Consider the following 14356-nt stretch of genomic DNA (forward strand, 5'->3'; position numbering starts at 1 on the left):
CATTTCCAAGGCACTCAGCAGTGGCGGCATTCAGCTATTCCATCACCATCGCGTTGTACAACTTATTCATTAAAAGTGTAATGCCGAAAATAGTTTTCCTTCAGAACGCTACTTATCATCATAAAATATAGGCTTTCCGTGTGCTATTCTCTCCATGACGGCCGCACCCACCACTTTTATTTCTCTTTCCGGTTGTTCTGATTCAGAAGAACCTTCTTTTTAAAAAAAGCAGACTTTTGCGGCGGTCGAGATGTAGCATTGCGAGAATAGCACTTTCAACACGAAACCAACACATTGACACTACTCGCCAAACATCGGGCTCACACGTGCTGCGACTAGACCGCATTTGCCAGCACCTTTATGTGAATTCGTCCAACTTTAGAGCATAGTTATGTTGCATTCAGAAACTATTATTTATTCTGGCGCACTATGACATAGTAGACTATAATTCACAAGAAGAATCCACCCGTTGTGCGTTCAGCATAAAAATACACGAGTTTATTAGTGTTGTTTCTGACGTCAACACGGCGAACACCGAAACGAGCTTGCGGCCAGTAGATGAAGGTAGCCTCAGGAACAGATCCTAGTGTCGATGAATATTACCTGCAGAACGCGAGATGCGCTGCTGGGTCATCATCCGGGATAATACCTGGAAAAGCGTACCATTTCTTGGTGCAGGTGAGACATTCCAGAGTTGCATAAACGTTTAGTGCCGTCTGAGAAGGAGGCAGGCACAGCATGAGGAAGGATGACAGGAAAACCTGCGAAGCGCAAACGGGCTAAGCGGGAGCGATGCTGCCTACGTTGCTCTCTTGTCCGGTGAAGTGACGAGCTTGTGGCCAGTAGATGAAGGTAGCCTCAGGAACTGATGCTAATGTCGACGAATATTGACTACAGACAGCGAGCTGCGGTGCTGGATCATCATCCGGGATAATACCTGGAAAAGCCTACCGTTTTTTGGTGCAGTCGAAGCATTCCAGAGTTGTATAAACGTTTAGTGCCGTCTGAGCAGCAGGCATAGAAAGCATCAGGAAGGATGACAGAAAAACCTGCGAAGCGCGAACGGGCCAAGCGGGAGCCATGCACGAAAACGGCGTACGAAAACGTGTGTTGAAGTGGCCAGGTTGGGGGTGCACAAAGATTGTATTGTGGCCAGAAGGACGGGGAGGAATGGGTCGGAGGTCTTAACACATTCCAGGAGGCATCGTGGAAATACTTCTGGCTGCGCTGGTAGCTGAATTGATGTAAAAAAGTCACCGGGCAGACACAGAGAACTACAATAACCAGGTCTGCTTCCGAGCACTGTAGGACGGATCACTGTTTGCCCGGAGAACGGTCTGTCAACCAGGTGGCGCAATTGAAGCGGGCAGCCAGGGCGGCCTTCAGTTGTGGGTGAAGGCGTTCCACTATATGCCGTTTGCACACGCGCGACATGCAGCGATACGACAATGTCCCGCGCCGAGAATGCTATAAAGGCAAGGAAACTGGGAGGACTCAAATTGGCGTCCCCGGTCTGTTGTCACGGGGCAAGGACAACCAAAGCAAGATACCCACGCAGAAATGAAAGCGTGGGAAACAGACTCAGCGGTGCTGTCATGCATGGGAACAGCCTCCGGATTGCGTGTGAAAGAGTCGACCGTGGTGGGTATATAACGATAACCTTCAGACACGGGTAGAGGGCCCACAATGTGGAGATGAACATGGTCGAAACGACGCTTGGGTGGAAGGAAGGCTCAGGGAGGCCTCTTGGTTGACGGGAGAGCTTTGTCGTCTGGCAGGGCAGACATGTGCGTGCCCAAGCGCGCACATCGCCGTTCAATATTCAATCATGCGATACACTCTAGCTTATACCCCGATACTTTAAAAGTTGCAAAAGTTGTTCCGATATTTAAAACTGGTGACCCTAACAACCCGCCTAGTTACAGGCCAATGTCTGTACTGAGTGTCGTCAATACCATTTTTGAAAAATTAATTGCTTTCCAACTGAAAACCTTTCTTGATGTTAATCATATTATTTGTCCTCAGCAACACGGATTTGTTTCTAGCAGGTCCACGTCCACGGCTGTAGTTACTCTATCACAGCTTATCCTATCTGCTCTTCATAACCATAATGTTGCTGTAAGCGTATTTATAGACATCAAAAAAGCTTTCGACACAGTTTCACACTCCATTCTTTTAATGAAACTGGAAGCATATGGTGTGCGTAGCGGGGCCCTTGAATTCTTTAAAAGTTATCTTTCTTCACGACAGCAGCAAGTTGTCCTCAAACAGTTCAAGTCTGCATACCAAACTGTTACGTGTGGTGTACCCCAGGGGTCAGTTCTGGGACCGCTTTTATTTTCGCTCTTTATTAATGACCTCCCCAATGCAATACAGTGTTCTCAAATTTTGATGTATGCGGATGACACTGCACTTATCTTTACTGGCAACTCACTTGAGTCAATAGAAAATCCTATTAACAATGAACTCCAACGTATCTCGACCTGGTTTCGTAATAATCATCTAACTTTAAACACTGAAAAAACTAAATATGTTATTTTTCGTTCAAAACAAAAGTGTATTGAATTAAGTGATTTTTCTATATGTGTTGACAACAATGTTATTGATAGTGTGTCTTCTTTTAAATATTTAGGGGTCATGTTCGACTGCCACTTGTCTTGGAAGGAACAGGTGCACAGTGTGTGTAAAAAGGTTGCGTACGGTTGTTTTACCTTGTCTAAGGCACGGCGGCACTTTCCACCTGCTATTCTTAGATCACTGTATTTTTCATTATGTCACAGTCATCTCAGTTATTGCAGTGAATCATGGGGAATCACATACAAAACGTATTTAACACCATTGCTAAGACTACAAAAACGTGCCTTGAAAACCATGGGATTACCTTCTTCGAATAGTTCTAACAATAACATTTTTGACGCAATGCAAATCATGTCATTCACAACCTTACGCGATTACAAAATAGCTCTTATGGTTAATAATATTATAAATACCAACTACCCCTTACCTCTTGGTGCATTCAGTATTCCCGTCCGCAACACTAGACAAGCCAGCAATGGCAATTTTAACCTTCCTATTTGCCATAATGCGTACGGAGAAAGACGAATAGAATTTACAGGAGCGAAAATTTGGAACTCGTTGCCAATTGAAGTAAAGCAAGCTAGGAATTTCAAACTGACATGCAAGAAACATTTTTTGGGAATGGAAGCAAGGCTACAAAGTTAGTTTTTCTTCAATGTGTTTGTGATTGCTGTCCTATATGTTATTTTGTATTGGACCGCTTACTAGCCTCATTGGCTATCGGTCCAAATATCTGTGTATACATTTTGTTTGTGTTACTCAATAAAGACTTCTTGATTCTTCTTGATTCTTAATTCCGGGCCAAACATAGTGCTGGGTGAGAAGGCGCTGAGTAGCCCTGGGTGACATACCTGGGTGACATGCGTCGTGTAGAGAGTGGAAAATGGTGCGACGTAGTGCAGCCGGAACAAAAGGGTGGGGAAGGTCTGCTGAGACATTGCATCTCAAGGGTCAGGCGAGCATGATTGGCGCAAAAGCCGTATTCTAGAGCAAGGGGGTTCTCCCGATAAGCGGCGACCTCTCTGTCCCTCTGCTGTGCGGAAGAGAATGCGGCCCAGTCGACGGTTGGAAGTGGAGATTCAACCGCAACTATACGAGAAAGCACATCAACGGCGGTGTTGTCGGCACCTTTCACGTGGCGGATGTCGGCTGTAAATTCCAAAATATAAGCGAGATGGAGGAGTTCGCGCAACATGTATATTGATGTGTTAGTGCGGAAAACGTACGCCAGTGGCTTTTGATTGGTCAGCACGTAAAACTAGCATCCTTCCAGAAAACGCCGAAACTGCTATATCGCAGTGTAGATGGCTAGTAGCTCTCGGCTGAAGACACTGTAGCGGGATGTCAGCAGGAAGTAGCTTCCGAGGGTGAAATGACAAAGGCCTCCATTCGAAGTTAATGCACAGCTGTAAGACGGAACCGACGTAACGCTGGAGGCATCCACCATCAACCGATTCGGGGCGTTGCTACCCGGATGGATAAGATGCACGGCGTTCGCGGCTGCTTGCTTGACAGCAGTAAAGGCGGCTTGGGCTTCTTATGACCAGAAAGTCGCAGAAGACGGGCCAGCGGTTGATCGAAGGAGATCGGTGAGCGGGCAAAGCAGTGCGGTAAAAAGCGCCTGGAAAAATTCACAAGCCCCAGGAATTGGCGTAACTGGCACAGTGTTGCAGGTTAGGGATAATCCTGGATGGTCCTGAAGTGGGAGCGTATACCCTCGGATAAGATGTGATGGCCCAAAAACTCGAGCCCAGATGCGCCAAAAACACACTTGGAGGCGTCCACAACCATGCCGTACTGTTGTAGACGTTGGTACAAAGCACGTAGATCATCGTCTCCAGGCGTAGGACTGGCGATGAGGACATCAAGGTACGCGAACACAGTAGGAAGGACCCGCGTGACCTTGGTGATGAACCACTGGAAGGTTTTAGCCGATATGAGGAGTACAAGAGACGCCCGCATGTAATCAAGCTAACCAATGGACTTCGTGATGGTGGTCTTAGGTGTGAATGCGGTCGCTGGGAATTTGATACCTCAGGAGCTAAGGACAAAGGCAGCTGACCCGAATCCACACCGGAAAAGAACCACAAGCCGTGGCTTCGCGTGCCACGACCAGGCGCCGTCTTAATTTTCTTCTCATGCGGGCGTGCGCTACTCTAAAAACAGAGAGTTCCGGGCACTCTCTTTGAGGGAGTATCTGCTTGTCCCATATTTCACTCTTTTCGAGCGCAGAACGACCCTCTTTGAGAGAGAGTAGGTCAACTCCTCCTGACAGAGTTTTGTTATTCACCGCAAGGGAGTGCTCCACACTGGGGTAATACTACTCCCCCACACCGAGTGCTTCTACTCCTCCAAACCGAATAGTTCTACTCCTCCAAGCCGTGTTTCTACTCCCCCAGACAGAGTGCTTGTACTCCTTCAGAACAGACTGCTAGTACTCATCCCAATAGTGTGAAGGCACGATGTAGATCCGTGGTCACGTTAGAAGGGATTCGCAATACTTACATGTGGGGAATATTTGATTCCTTGGTGAGCAGCTCCTGCACTTATGCTTGGTGAATGGGATGTAATCTGTAGCCGCCGAGTTACTCAAGTGAAACATTTTCTCTCTTAAAAGGTAAAAATTTTTATTGATTACTGACAAGACAATCTGAATAATAATTTGAGAAACATACTGACAAGCACATAAAATCAGATTACAATGAAGCCCATGAACTTCAGAACACATCTAGTAATAAAACATAAGTATATTCTCTAATGTTTTATCAGTATTACAGTGTAGAAATATCATTTAATTTCAATTGGCTCCTTCTTCTCAAAAATAAAGTATAGAAGGGAAATTAAACATAGAACAAATTTGTGCAAACTCACAAAGTATTGACACTAAGATTGAAGAGAAATATGTGCCACATTACTGGCCAACTAACGCATTTCTGGCGCAGAACGCGTGCACTTATCTGGCAGAGGTTACCAGATGAGCTGTTAAGCATAGGGTGGTAATGTAGATAAATTGTGCAAGAAACTTCTTTTGCGTGCCACATTCTAAGACAGTAGCTCATTTGATAACGTCCTGTACAGCGTATGGATGTTCCTGACTGAGAGTACAGTGCATTTAGAAATGTGTTGTATATTCTCATTTAAGGCTGTAGCACTAGGTAGCTTTGCTTATATTTCACATAAAGTTATTGATGTATGGGCTGCACCCCATTGTTTCTAAGTGTGTCTTGTCGTGGTTCTGCAGCAATGTCCTGCCCGGTCTCAAACCGGTACAGATGCGTAATATATTTCCTATTTGGTTGGCGTCCTCACGAAAGTTGCATCCTGGTGCTGTAGGTATTCATCCGTTACACTCTTACAAAAAATTAAATTGAATTTACAATATTATCTAGTGTGTAGCAAATGAGTATAAAACTGCAAGGAGCACTGGCATTAAAATCTTGTGCATCAAATTTCTTTTCATATATGGTAGCATTTCATGGCCATTACCGTAAGAATGCTCTGCTTCTGAGCAGCTTGCATAATTACATGATCAACTATTGTGACTCGTTGAATATGGAATCTAACTAAAGTATAGCGTAGCTTGAGATGTCAACGAAAAATCAGATGTACTGAATATTATGCATCAAAGGCGACCTAAGCATAAGTACAGGCAGGGAAGTGCACGAAAAGGACAACGAAGCAAACATAAATGAGAATGGCACCATCCTGTTTCACATATCCCTTCCATGCACGTCGATATTGCATGCAACTATGCATATACTTGCACAATGAACCAACTACCTGAAACCAAAGCTTTTTCCTACTGAAGTGGTTAAGGTGCGCTAAAGAAAACTTATCGCATTTCACAGAATCTTCGTATAAAAACAAGCACACGTGTCTAGGAAGATTAATACATCACCTGACTGTGCACTCTATCTTAAGTCCAGAAGAATTATGTCTACAGTAGCCATGAAACTAAGGGGCTATAGCTTAACACTGTGCGTTCGCATCCGCCAATTGATGAACAAGCGTTCTACTCAGATGCTCTAAGTTCTTTGCATTGAACACATCTCTACCTCCACTAGCATACTTCTTTAGCAAGTAGATTGGAGAAGCCGCAATTTACCATTCTTAAAATAATTTTCAATTCCATGTGACTCTCCGGCTTCTAAGACGTAAGGTGTGCACCGCGGTGTACACAGTTAAACGCCTTAATTGCTCCTTGGTTTTGCTTCGGGAGGCACGAGCAGATCTAATGAACTGGTTTCGTGAGCGTGCACGTAAACGATGTCTTCTTAAGCATGGGATTCTCTTTCCCCAATTCTTCCCCTTTTTGGAACCTAAAAGGAAGCCATAATTATAAAATTAAGTGTTAAATAGAGATAAAAAGGAAGACATGAAAATCTGCCTGCTTCATGTCAGCATTTAAAATACCGAAGCACAGTGGTTTCTATTTTCACCCTTGCATTCACGTGCTGTTAAATGTAAGCTCCTAAAGCTGTTAAATGTAAGCACCTTAACAAGCATGAGTTGCTCTCTATAGTGAACAGAGGCACAGTAGGTGTCATGTCACTAAGCAAATATGCAATTTCATTGTACCACTATTTTTTATAGCGTGGATATATCTGTTGAGAGACAACACAAAAAGCAGTCACTTCTCACAACTAAGGAGCTTTTTTAAAACATATTTCTAAGTTTTCAATGACACTTGCTCCTATGTGTTTGTCTCCAGAGACCATACTTGATTTTGACTTTCCCATCAGAGACATTACATAAATATACCGTGTTAGGATGACTGCCTAGAGATATTGACAATTTTCATCTTGGTGTGATATACTGTATTTTGATTTTGTTGACATTTAGTCAAATGGTACACCCAATATACCCGCGTTCTAGTTTTTGCGTCCAAATTGCATGGCAATGTATTTTGATTCTTTGGCGTGCGCTCCTCTGCATTACGTGAAGTCGCACTGGGCTGGCTCTTTGACATCCTTGTGTTCTTGCAGCTGCCTTCTTGCGTTATGTAAAGCGGGTGCCTGAAAATATCGGGTGCGAAATTCAACACGAGGACATGGTGCAAACATCATCATGTCAGTCAAGAAGTAAGGTCATGGCACTAAAAGAAAGTCTTAGCTCTTACTTCTGAATGAAATGCATGCGAAACATCTAAATGACTGCAACAGTACACTGCTAAACTAACTTCAATTTTTAGATTTAAACGAAAAAGAAATAACCGACAGTTCATCCTCATTCGGCGCCCATGTTAAAATACTTCTGCTAATAAATAGAATGTTGGTCATTGTCAGATGTCATAGGTCTGTCATTAGTCTGGTGTGTAGCAAACACCACTGGTGACACATCCTAAGCACGTGCCCAGTGTGCCCCCCGCACCATCTCTGGTTGTGCCACTGCTCAAGCCATAATTTGAGGATCAGATCTTCAAACATGGTGCTCAGTAGGGATGAAAATACGGTCCTCCAGTTCAATGAATATGTCTGGATGTGCCTATAAGAAAGAGCAACAAGGCTTGTTATGGTAAGCTTACCCACATTTCAATATTAACAAGAAAGTTCACTGCGGCCTGCATCTAAGCTTAGTAAAAGGCATGAACCTATTTTCATTTATGAGGTGCGCAGTGGAGTTCATTTTTGACAGACTCGACTACTGCTGCAGTTTGAAATCTAGCATTTTACCTTCTTGAAGGACAGTAAAAGTTGCACTTAGACCGCACTTATTAGTTGATTTGACCAACTCTTCTTTTTGTGTACGACAGACGACAGGTAACGCGGAATAAAAGCAAGGTTTTACTTTTATACTTTATTTCTCTACTAAAAATATTAAAGCGATAAACACATTTTGATCTGCCATGCAGTATCAAGATGCACGCATTACGCTTGTAACCCCCACAGGAAGGGTGATTTAGATGTTCATATGGCATAACTCTGAAACGCCAACTTATATTAGCAAATGCACAGGCATTTCCAAAACAATAAGCGTATGCAAAGCGCCCCTACAATTGTAATTCCACACAGCAGCCGTTATATTCGATGCCGATGCATAACTCGCTGCTTGACAATTCACCGAGTTCGTAGACATAAGCACCCTTTCAGATTCGCACCACCGTGCTCGAAAACCACAAAAGGAGACATAAAATCAGACATACAATCACACCATTTGAATACATGAGCAAAAACAGTTTAGTCTTAGGGCTAAATACCATGAGAGCGATTCAATGCGAGACGGCGACGAGCGATAGTTTCGAGCGACAAAACTGGCCCTCGCTTGAACAGTTCGCTCGGTTCTGGAAATCTAGAAATCGTCGCTCGTCTTCTGGAAGTGCTATGAACGACTAATCAATAGCGCGAAGCCGGAACTGGATGTACATCGCTCAAATACTACCGATTGTCGCGAGGAGCGAGCAAACGATCGAATTTTTATACGTGCAAGCAAGGATAAGAACCTATTAAAAGACCTTTGGAAATATTTTATGCTACATTTTACAGTAAAACACATCAAATTAAATTGCTCAAGCACGCGTCACGCTAGTTTCGACGCGTGTTTGCAGCCCTCATACCGGCAACACCGGGAGGCGTCGCTCAAAATTGTCGCTCGCACGGAGTACGACTTGTAGGCGACGAGCGAACGCGACAGCCATCTCCATCGCATCGCTTGTAGCTGCCGCGCGCAAGATCGCTTATATGGGGTTTATACTTTATTCAGTATAAAACATGGATTACTCATGCGTTTTCAGTCAGATCAAGATAACGCGCCCAATTGACCTCTTGCAGCATGCAGCTGAATGCCTGCGGCGAAGTTTCTAACTAGCACTGGTGCTGCACGTAACTTCAGTGGTCGCAGATTACCGATGGGCGAGACACCGTCAAGCGCGCGGCTTATTTAAAACGAAAACATGCCGCCAGCGAAATGACGGCTTCTGTTATGTGACTCCTTATTTCAACCGCGTTCCGTACACAGTAGACTGCCAAACTGAATAAATTCAAGCCCACAAAACGCGCGCTAAGCATGCTCCGCATAGGCTCGGAATCAAGGTCTTGTGAACAAACCATTTTAAGCGTCCTCTCGCCCCACGTCTTATTCAACATACCATGATTCTGGCAGCATTTGCGATTTTCAAAGCTCTTAGGGATAGCGGCAAATGATAAAATCACATGCATTTATCGCGACTACTGACTTTTTCGATTGACGTCCGAGAGACACAGCGCGCTTGCTTAGTCTATTGTCAATTGCGTCGGCTAAGCGCCGCGACGACTTCCTGGCGATAGCATGTCATACGCAGAATGTGCACCTAAGTTAGAATTCACTTACCGTGGAGGATTTCTTGTCATATCCAACGAATGACGAACGACTGTCGTGTTTTCACGGTGACGCGAGATGGCTGACACATGATCTCCCTTGGATGGCCTTCGTTGCTGCTCGCTGGACCATAGAGTAACATAGTAAACGTAAAGAGTGGACACTCCCAAGTAAAATCCCTAAATCATTTAAAAGTACCGACAGGCTTTCATCCAGCCGACAACGCCTGCGATAGGCTGATCGGTGACATGTGACCTTGCTCCGCCCCTTTGCCGCCATGAAAGTTCCTGCGCGCCGGGCGAAGTGCGCGCGTTTCGCCTGTTGTGCCATGCACATCGCTGCGATAATTTCGTTCCGGGAGGGCCGAAATGCCTTGTTGCTGTGCGGTTGGGTGCCGAAACCGGACGAAGGATGGCAAGAAGTTATTTTGCATCGCGCGCGGCAACCAGAACCTAACGAGACGAAAAGTACGGTTACACAGAATTGGACGGACGGACTTTGAACCGTCGGTAACAGCACGATTATGCGAGGCAAGTAACATACAACGATACAAAGGTGCGATAGAAATTATTCACGTGCGTGTGTCGAGCGGTGATAGTATTTCACTCGCGTGCATGAATGCTGAGGGCCGAAGTTTGTGAAGATTATTTATTTTAGTTCGCTGTGAGCCCGCTGAATAGATCGGTATGACCTAGGATGCGAAGGACCGAAATGCCTTGTTGCTGTGCGGATGGGTGCCGAGATCAGATGGAGGACGACAAGAAGTTATTTTACATCCCGCGCAGCAAACAAAACCTAACCAGAAGGTAATTGTGGTTGCATAGAAATGGACGGAAAGACTGAACCGTCGGTAACTGCACGACTATGCGAGGAAAGTAACGTAGAGCGATACGAAGGTGCGAGAGAAAGTATACACTTGTGTGTGCAGAGCTGCCGTATTATTTCATTCGCGCGCATGAATGTTGACGGCCGAAGTTTGTGGAGATTACTGATTTTAGTGCATTACGAGCCCCTTGACTTAGCAAGTGCAGTATGACCTAGCATGCAAGTAAATAGTGGGGCAGAAACGCATTAACGCGCTGACAAGTATCCGCATTGCGTTACGTGCGATAAAAAATAAAATTCAGCAGCGAATTCTACTTTCACAATTTCCTGTGTTTGTGCGCGCGTCGTTAACTGCGCTTTACAACATGTCCAAAAATAATTTACAATATCCTAATCATATTTTGTGCATTGCATATGTGAATAAATATATTGCTAAGTGCCTGCATTACTCTGCTTTTAAAAACGAATACTGCATAGCCACAGCTACTGGCCGTCAAATAATAAAGCGTTATACAGTATATGAAAGTACATTACATACAGCTGCGAGCTCGTTCCTTCCAAGTTTCCCTTACACCCGAAGATGTTTCAGTAATCGGCAATGTCATTTTAGTGATGAAAAATACACAACTGCAAATGAACATAAGAAAAACGCCACAAGCGATACACGGATTGCCAGCAAAACACAGTGCACTAATAGCTGGGCCAATCCGCGTGCGTTTCGTATAAGGGCCCTCTAATTCTTACGGGGCTTTAGTGGTGCACGGAGGCGAAAAGGGATAAACAAAACAATGCGCGTCATGATCCGAGCTTACGCGGCGATGTCGCACGTTTCACGAGAACAGTCAACCGCATTCACACACGCACACACACTACGCTTGATATTGGTGTACCGCGAGATCAGATCGCGCTGGCAGCCCGAACACGATCGAGCACACACGCTGACACCATCCATACCGCTTCTTCATCATGTCACGACAGTTGCACTGGCTTGTAGCATTGAGCCACAAGACACAGCAGTCGTCGCGTAATCGCTACACGACAGACACACTCAGCGGCAAGAGGATTGTTGGCGTACTCGTTTCCATACACACACAGGATGTTTCCATACACACACTCGTTTCCATACACACACAAGGGTCGCGCGCTTTGAGAGTTGCACGTTTGAGCGACGTTATGTCGAAAGTTTTTCGGTCCAAGCGACTGTCAGCCTTCATTTTTACACGGCTTCTTCGTTCAATGCAACCGCTATGTGTACGCAACACACTTACATGCAAAAGATTTCACAGAGCATACGGGATTAAGCGCAAGCAATCACCAAGGCTCGCGCGGTGATTGAGCGCAAACGAACGAAATGTAAACATGCGGAATCGAGGCGAGCAAGCCCTCATTACGCTCTCTTGAGCTATTTTCTTGGAGCGCTCATTTGAAATTAAAGGACTAAATTTAGTAGTTCGGGTCCATCTTTCGTTTTTCGTCAAAGTCAGGCACCAGAAGGTTTTATTTCCGCGCGTATGCAGATATTTTTTCACCTCACGAATGCCGCGACGCCGCGGTTTAGCGTGGGCGCCGTCTGCTACAGGAACTTCCTAGGTGGCGCGCGCGGCAGATCTCGCTACCTTGGAAATTATAGAGGGACCTTACTCCCAAGGCGCCTGCAGAGCCCCTAGCGGAATCGGCGAAACGCACCAGCCTCCTAGATGGTCGCGCACGCCGCCAAATCTCAGAGGCCCTAATTTCAGTTTCGTTTCTTGGATTTTTTTTTTGTGACCCATACCGTTGCTTAAATCTAGTGATTTTATGCAGGCGCTTGTGCCGCTGTTTATATGTTGTGACGACAAGCGCGCAAAGGTGTTTTACTCATGTTAGTTTCATTTAAATTCATATTTGCTGTTTCAAACTGTAGCTTAGCTAAACAATAATGCCAACTGTTGAGGAAGTAGAACTTTATCGCTTATGATCTTGTACGTCTAGTAACTCACGATAAAAGGTGTGTCGTAAATAAATGTGCCGTGTTCCTTAAATATAAATCAGCTTGCTGCACAGTCAACAACACGAAAATAGCAGACAACAATTTATCGCAACAACATTGTAAGAGGCAGACAGGTGAAAACGGGTAGAAACAGCGAAATGCAAATAATACGGGTGTCACACGGCGCACATTTAAACGCGATCAAGCCCAATCCAATTTGAATTTCTTGGTCGCAATTGGTTCCCTCGCGCAAGCTGCGCGATGGAGCGAAAGCAGTCGAGAATTTCAATCCGGATCGGACTTGATCGCGATCGAAAGTGGTCGTGTGACACCGGTATAATGGAGAATAGTCGGATATTAATGGCCTGATGGCAATAACTTTGCACAAGCAAGACACATAGAAGACCTGTTGCAACTATCCAGATAACGAAAAAAATAAACTGCACATACACGACAGCAATTAATTTGCTCAAAATGGGATTGTTTTAGAAGCAAAAAAAAATATATTACGATTTTTCTTGTACTTCTGCGAAGAAGGGTGAATCAGGGAAGCAAAATTCTGTGAATGGTAGCGTGCCGAAATAAAATGGCTGCAAAAATAATTGAGCACGCACCATCATCCTCATCTGGAATGTGTAAGCCAGTGTGTCCGTCATGAAACAGCTGCAATTAAGCACTTTGTGTTGGGTGTCTTCACCTGCTCTCTTCGAAGCCTTGCAGTCGTCACTTCATACTTGGAATTTTGCCCTTGAGTATGCATGATGTCCTTTGGCTGTACAGTGCATTTTGAGGAAATGGTGGAGATTCCTGCAATACGTGGAATAACAGTTAGAAGGTAAGCAATACTGGAGGCTTCAAGGCTAGTGTATGTAGACGCTACGTTCCTTCAAATAAGCAACACAGGAGCCTGCAAAGCTTTATAATGGAGATGCTGCCTTCTTTCATGTAATGCGTATTTTTGGTTACGGAAGCACTGTTATAAATGCTAAGAAACAAGGGACTTACTACCGCAACGACTCCATACACAATTAAAACATGAAAACACATATCTTCAGTCCAATGCAGAACAGCTAACAACGCTCGAGCGCACATAGCCTGCTAACAGATTGAAAGAGAGCGCATTATTGCAATACTGCAAATATTGCACGTATACCGCTTTAGAAAGAGCTTCACTTCTTTTCCAAAAGTGGAGCACTATACGTTTTCAGCAGTCACTGCGTGTAACAAAGCTCTCTGCCCCGAACGGCATGTGTTCATTGACCGCATTTCTTAAGAACCATTTTATTTTCTAACTTCGTCATTGTATCGAACGTGCCTCGCAACTCGGACGCTGCCGCATCGCTGTTATCCCTAGCATCACCGCTCATTGCTGTGCATAAAAAAAAGAATACGAAATGAAAGTCAGCGTAGCAAATGGGCAGCAGCTGTTCATGGCTGCAAGGCCACCGTCACTCGTTCATGCGGCTAACAGTGACATAACGAAATGCGAAGAGAATAAGTGGTTAACAACGCGCAAAAGAAGTTGCTGTGGCCTTACCATGAAAAGGCGAGGAAACAGACGCTGGCAGAAGAACCCAACAACGATGCTCAGGTGCATTTTACAGAAAGAGCCTGACCGCATGTTAGGTCGTGCCCAGTGGTCGTGCCACTTGTCAAGCTGGTAGCCGCAGCCGCATTTCTCTTGACGTGCTC

Source organism: Dermacentor andersoni, chromosome 2, assembly GCF_023375885.2.
Source record: "Dermacentor andersoni chromosome 2, qqDerAnde1_hic_scaffold, whole genome shotgun sequence".
NCBI lineage: Eukaryota > Metazoa > Arthropoda > Arachnida > Ixodida > Ixodidae > Dermacentor > Dermacentor andersoni.